The sequence below is a fragment of the Oncorhynchus nerka genome, linkage group LG4 (assembly GCF_034236695.1).
Source record: "Oncorhynchus nerka isolate Pitt River linkage group LG4, Oner_Uvic_2.0, whole genome shotgun sequence".
Taxonomy (NCBI): Eukaryota; Metazoa; Chordata; class Actinopteri; order Salmoniformes; family Salmonidae; genus Oncorhynchus; species Oncorhynchus nerka.
In genome coordinates, this window is record NC_088399.1 from 96283074 (window position 1) to 96290377 (window position 7304).

A 7304-nucleotide genomic window follows, 5' to 3' on the forward strand; every position below is an offset into this window, starting at 1 on the left:
CCACATAGTACAGTGTTTACTCACCACCACAGTGTTTACTCATCACCACATAGTACAGTGTTTACTCACCACCACAGTGTTTACACATCACCACAGTGTTTACTCATCACCACAGTGTTTACTCATCACCACAGTGTTTACTCACCAACACAGTGTTTACTCACCAACACAGTGTTTACTCACCAACACAGTATTTACTCATCACCACAGTGTTTACTCATCACCACAGTGTTTACTCACCACCACAGTGTTTACTCACCACCACAGTGTTTACTCATCACCACAGTGTTTACTCACCAACACAGTGTTCACTCACCAACACAGTGTTTACTCATCAACACAGTGTTTACTCATCAACACAGTGTTTACTCATCACCACAGTGTTTACTCATCACCACAGTGTTTACTCACCACCACAGTGTTTACTCATCACCACAGTGTTTACTCCTCACCACAGTGTTTACTCATCACCACAGTGTTTACTCCTCACCACAGTGTTTACTCATCACCACAGTGTTTACTCATCACCACAGTGTTTACTCACCACCACAGTGTTTACTCCTCACCACAGTGTTTACTCACCAACACAGTGTTTACTCATCACCACAGTGTTTACTCACCAACACAGTGTTTACTCACCAACACAGTGTTTACTCATCAACACAGTGTTTACTCATCAACACAGTGTTTACTCATCACCACAGTGGTTACTCATCAACACAGTGTTTACTCATCACCACAGTGTTTACTCACCAACACAGTGTTTACTAATCACCACAGTGTTTACTCATCACCACAGTGTTTACTCATCAACACAGTGTTTACTCACCACCACATAGTACAGTGTTTACTCATCAACACAGTGTTTACTCATCACCACAGTGTTTACTCATCACCACATAGTACAGTGTTTACTCCTCACCACAGTGTTTACTCATCACCACAGTGTTTACTCATCACCACAGTGTTTACTCCTCACCACAGTGTTTACTCATCAACACAGTGTTTACTCATCACCACATAGTACAGTGTTTACTCACCACCACAGTGTTTACTCATCACCACAGTGTTTACTCATCACCACAGTGTTTACTCATCAACACAGTGTTTACTCATCACCACAGTGTTTACTCATCACCACAGTGTTTACTCACCAACACAGTGTTTACTCATCAACACAGTGTTTACTCATCACCACATAGTACAGTGTTTACTCATCACCACAGTGTTTACTCATCAACACAGTGTTTACTCATCACCACAGTGTTTACTCATCACCACAGTGTTTACTCACCAACACAGTGTTTACTAATCACCACAGTGTTTACTAATCACCACAGTGTTTACTCATCACCACAGTGTTTACTCATCAACACAGTGTTTACTCATCACCACATAGTACAGTGTTTACTCCTCACCACAGTGTTTACTCATCACCACAGTGTTTACTCATCACCACAGTGTTTACTCCTCACCACAGTGTTTACTCATCAACACAGTGTTTACTCATCACCACATAGTACAGTGTTTACTCACCACCACAGTGTTTACTCATCACCACAGTGTTTACTCATCACCACAGTGTTTACTCATCAACACAGTGTTTACTCATCACCACAGTGTTTACTCATCACCACAGTGTTTACTCACCAACACAGTGTTTACTCATCACCACAGTGTTTACTCATCACCACATTGTTTACTCATCACCACAGTGTTTACTCCTCACCACAGTGTTTACTCACCACCACAGTGTTTACTCACCACCACAGTGTTTACTCATCACCACAGTGTTTACTCACCAACACAGTGTTCACTCACCAACACAGTGTTTACTCATCAACACAGTGTTTACTCATCAACACAGTGTTTACTCATCACCACAGTGTTTACTCACCACCACAGTGTTTACTCATCACCACAGTGTTTACTCCTCACCACAGTGTTTACTCATCACCACAGTGTTTACTCCTCACCACAGTGTTTACTCATCACCACAGTGTTTACTCATCACCACAGTGTTTACTCACCACCACAGTGTTTACTCCTCACCACAGTGTTTACTCACCAACACAGTGTTTACTCATCAACACAGTGTTTACTCCTCACCACAGTGTTTACTTATCACCACAGTGTTTACTCATCAACACAGTGTTTACTCCTCACCACAGTGTTTACTCACCACCACATAGTACAGTGTTTACTCATCAACACAGTGTTTACTCATCACCACAGTGTTTACTCATCACCACATAGTACAGTGTTTACTCCTCACCACAGTGTTTACTCATCACCACGGTGTTTACTCATCACCACAGTGTTTACTCATCACCACAGTGTTTACTCATCAACACAGTGTTTACTCATCAACACAGTGTTTACTCATCGCCACATAGTACAGTGTTTACTCACCACCACAGTGTTTACTCATCACCACAGTGTTTACTCATCACCACAGTGTTTACTCATCACCACAGTGTTGACTCATCACCACAGTGTTTACTCACCAACACAGTGTTCACTCACCAACACAGTGTTTACTCATCAACACAGTGTTTACTCATCAACACAGTGTTTACTCATCACCACAGTGTTTACTCATCACCACAGTGTTTACTCATCACCACAGTGTTTACTCATCACCACAGTGTTTACTCCTCACCACAGTGTTTACTCATCACCACAGTGTTTACTCCTCACCACAGTGTTTACTCATCACCACAGTGTTTACTCATCACCACAGTGTTTACTCACCAACACAGTGTTTACTCCTCACCACAGTGTTTACTCACCAACACAGTGTTTACTCATCACCACAGTGTTTACTCATCACCACAGTGTTTACTCACCAACACAGTGTTTACTCATCAACACAGTGTTTACTCATCAACACAGTGTTTACTCATCACCACAGTGTTTACTCATCAACACAGTGTTTACTCATCACCACAGTATTTACTCACCAACACAGTGTTTACTCACCACCACATAGTACAGTGTTTACTCATCAACACAGTGTTTACTCATCACCACAGTGTTTACTCATCACCACATAGTACAGTGTTTACTCCTCACCACAGTGTTTACTCATCACCACAGTGTTTACTCATCACCACAGTGTTTACTCCTCACCACAGTGTTTACTCATCAACACAGTGTTTACTCATCACCACATAGTACAGTGTTTACTCACCACCACAGTGTTTACTCATCACCACAGTGTTTACTCATCACCACAGTGTTTACTCATCAACACAGTGTTTACTCATCACCACAGTGTTTACTCATCACCACAGTGTTTACTCACCAACACAGTGTTTACTCATCAACACAGTGTTTACTCATCAACACAGTGTTTACTCATCACCACAGTGTTTACTCATCAACACAGTGTTTACTCACCACCACAGTGTTTACTCATCACCACAGTGTTTACTCCTCACCACAGTGTTTACTCATCACCACAGTGTTTACTCCTCACCACAGTGTTTACTCATCACCACAGTGTTTACTCATCACCACAGTGTTTACTCACCACCACAGTGTTTACTCCTCACCACAGTGTTTACTCACCAACACAGTGTTTACTCATCAACACAGTGTTTACTCCTCACCACAGTGTTTACTTATCACCACAGTGTTTACTCATCAACACAGTGTTTACTCCTCACCACAGTGTTTACTCACCACCACATAGTACAGTGTTTACTCATCAACACAGTGTTTACTCATCACCACAGTGTTTACTCATCACCACATAGTACAGTGTTTACTCCTCACCACAGTGTTTACTCATCACCACGGTGTTTACTCATCACCACAGTGTTTACTCATCAACACAGTGTTTACTCATCACCACAGTGTTTACTCATCACCACAGTGTTTACTCCTCACCACAGTGTTTACTCATCAACACAGTGTTTACTCATCACCACATAGTACAGTGTTTACTCACCACCACAGTGTTTACTCATCACCACAGTGTTTACTCATCACCACAGTGTTTACTCATCAACACAGTGTTTACTCATCACCACAGTGTTGACTCATCACCACAGTGTTTACTCATCAACACAGTGTTTACTCACCAACACAGTGTTTACTCACCACCACAGTGTTTACTCACCACCACAGTGTTTACTCATCACCACAGTGTTTACTCACCAACACAGTGTTCACTCACCAACACAGTGTTTACTCATCAACACAGTGTTTACTCATCAACACAGTGTTTACTCATCACCACAGTGTTTACTCATCACCACAGTGTTTACTCACCACCACAGTGTTTACTCATCACCACAGTGTTTACTCCTCACCACAGTGTTTACTCATCACCACAGTGTTTACTCCTCACCACAGTGTTTACTCATCACCACAGTGTTTACTCATCACCACAGTGTTTACTCACCACCACAGTGTTTACTCCTCACCACAGTGTTTACTCACCAACACAGTGTTTACTCATCACCACAGTGTTTACTCATCACCACAGTGTTTACTCACCAACACAGTGTTTACTCATCAACACAGTGTTTACTCATCAACACAGTGTTTACTCATCACCACAGTGTTTACTCATCAACACAGTGTTTACTCATCACCACAGTGTTTACTCACCAACACAGTGTTTACTAATCACCACAGTGTTTACTCATCACCACAGTGTTTACTCATCACCACAGTGTTTACTCACCACCACATAGTACAGTGTTTACTCATCAACACAGTGTTTACTCATCACCACAGTGTTTACTCATCACCACAGTGTTTACTCCTCACCACAGTGTTTACTCATCAACACAGTGTTTACTCATCACCACATAGTACAGTGTTTACTCACCACCACAGTGTTTACTCATCACCACAGTGTTTACTCATCACCACAGTGTTTACTCATCAACACAGTGTTTACTCATCACCACAGTGTTTACTCACCAACACAGTATTTACTCATCACCACAGTGTTTACTCATCACCACATTGTTTACTCACCACCACAGTGTTTACTCACCACCACAGTGTTTACTCATCACCACAGTGTTTACTCACCAACACAGTGTTCACTCACCAACACAGTGTTTACTCATCAACACAGTGTTTACTCATCAACACAGTGTTTACTCATCACCACAGTGTTTACTCATCACCACAGTGTTTACTCCTCACCACAGTGTTTACTCATCACCACAGTGTTTACTCCTCACCACAGTGTTTACTCATCACCACAGTGTTTACTCATCACCACAGTGTTTACTCACCAACACAGTGTTTACTCCTCACCACAGTGTTTACTCACCAACACAGTGTTTACTCATCACCACAGTGTTTACTCATCACCACAGTGTTTACTCACCAACACAGTGTTTACTCATCAACACAGTGTTTACTCATCAACACAGTGTTTACTCATCACCACAGTGTTTACTCATCAACACAGTGTTTACTCATCACCACAGTGTTTACTCACCAACACAGTGTTTACTAATCACCACAGTGTTTACTCATCACCACAGTGTTTACTCATCACCACAGTGTTTACTCACCACCACATAGTACAGTGTTTACTCATCAACACAGTGTTTACTCATCACCACAGTGTTTACTCATCACCACATAGTACAGTGTTTACTCCTCACCACACTGTTTACTCATCACCACAGTGTTTACTCATCACCACAATGTTTACTCCTCACCACAGTGTTTACTCATCAACACAGTGTTTACTCATCACCACATAGTACAGTGTTTACTCACCACCACAGTGTTTACTCATCACCACAGTGTTTACTCATCAACACAGTGTTTACTCATCACCACAGTGTTTACTCACCAACACAGTATTTACTCATCACCACAGTGTTTACTCATCACCACAGTGTTTACTCACCACCACAGTGTTTACTCACCACCACAGTGTTTACTCATCACCACAGTGTTTACTCACCAACACAGTGTTCACTCACCAACACAGTGTTTACTCATCAACACAGTGTTTACTCATCAACACAGTGTTTACTCATCACCACAGTGTTTACTCATCACCACAGTGTTTACTCACCACCACAGTGTTTACTCATCACCACAGTGTTTACTCCTCACCACAGTGTTTACTCCTCACCACAGTGTTTACTCATCACCACAGTGTTTACTCATCACCACAGTGTTTACTCACCAACATAGTGTTTACTCCTCACCACAGTGTTTACTCACCAACACAGTGTTTACTCATCACCACAGTGTTTACTCATCACCACAGTGTTTACTCACCAACACAGTGTTTACTCATCAACACAGTGTTTACTCATCAACACAGTGTTTACTCATCACCACAGTGTTTACTCATCACCACAGTGTTTACTCACCAACACAGTGTTTACTCCTCACCACAGTGTTTACTCACCAACACAGTGTTTACTCCTCACCACAGTGTTTACTCACCAACACAGTGTTTACTCATCACCACAGTGTTTACTCATCACCACAGTGTTTACTCACCAACACAGTGTTTACTCATCAACACAGTGTTTACTCATCAACACAGTGTTTACTCATCACCACAGTGTTTACTCATCAACACAGTGTTTACTCATCACCACAGTATTTACTCACCAACACAGTGTTTACTCACCACCACATAGTACAGTGTTTACTCATCAACACAGTGTTTACTCATCACCACAGTGTTTACTCATCACCACATAGTACAGTGTTTACTCCTCACCACAGTGTTTACTCATCACCACAGTGTTTACTCATCACCACAGTGTTTACTCCTCACCACAGTGTTTACTCATCAACACAGTGTTTACTCATCACCACATAGTACAGTGTTTACTCACCACCACAGTGTTTACTCATCACCACAGTGTTTACTCATCACCACAGTGTTTACTCATCAACACAGTGTTTACTCATCACCACAGTGTTTACTCATCACCACAGTGTTTACTCACCAACACAGTGTTTACTCATCAACACAGTGTTTACTCATCAACACAGTGTTTACTCATCACCACAGTGTTTACTCATCAACACAGTGTTTACTCATCACCACAGTGTTTACTCATCAACACAGTGTTTACTCACCACAGTGTTTACTCATCACCACAGTGTTTACTCCTCACCACAGTGTTTACTCATCACCACAGTGTTTACTCATCACCACAGTGTTTACTCACCACCACAGTGTTTACTCCTCACCACAGTGTTTACTCACCAACACAGTGTTTACTCATCAACACAGTGTTTACTCCTCACCACAGTGTTTACTTATCACCACAGTGTTTACTCATCAACACAGT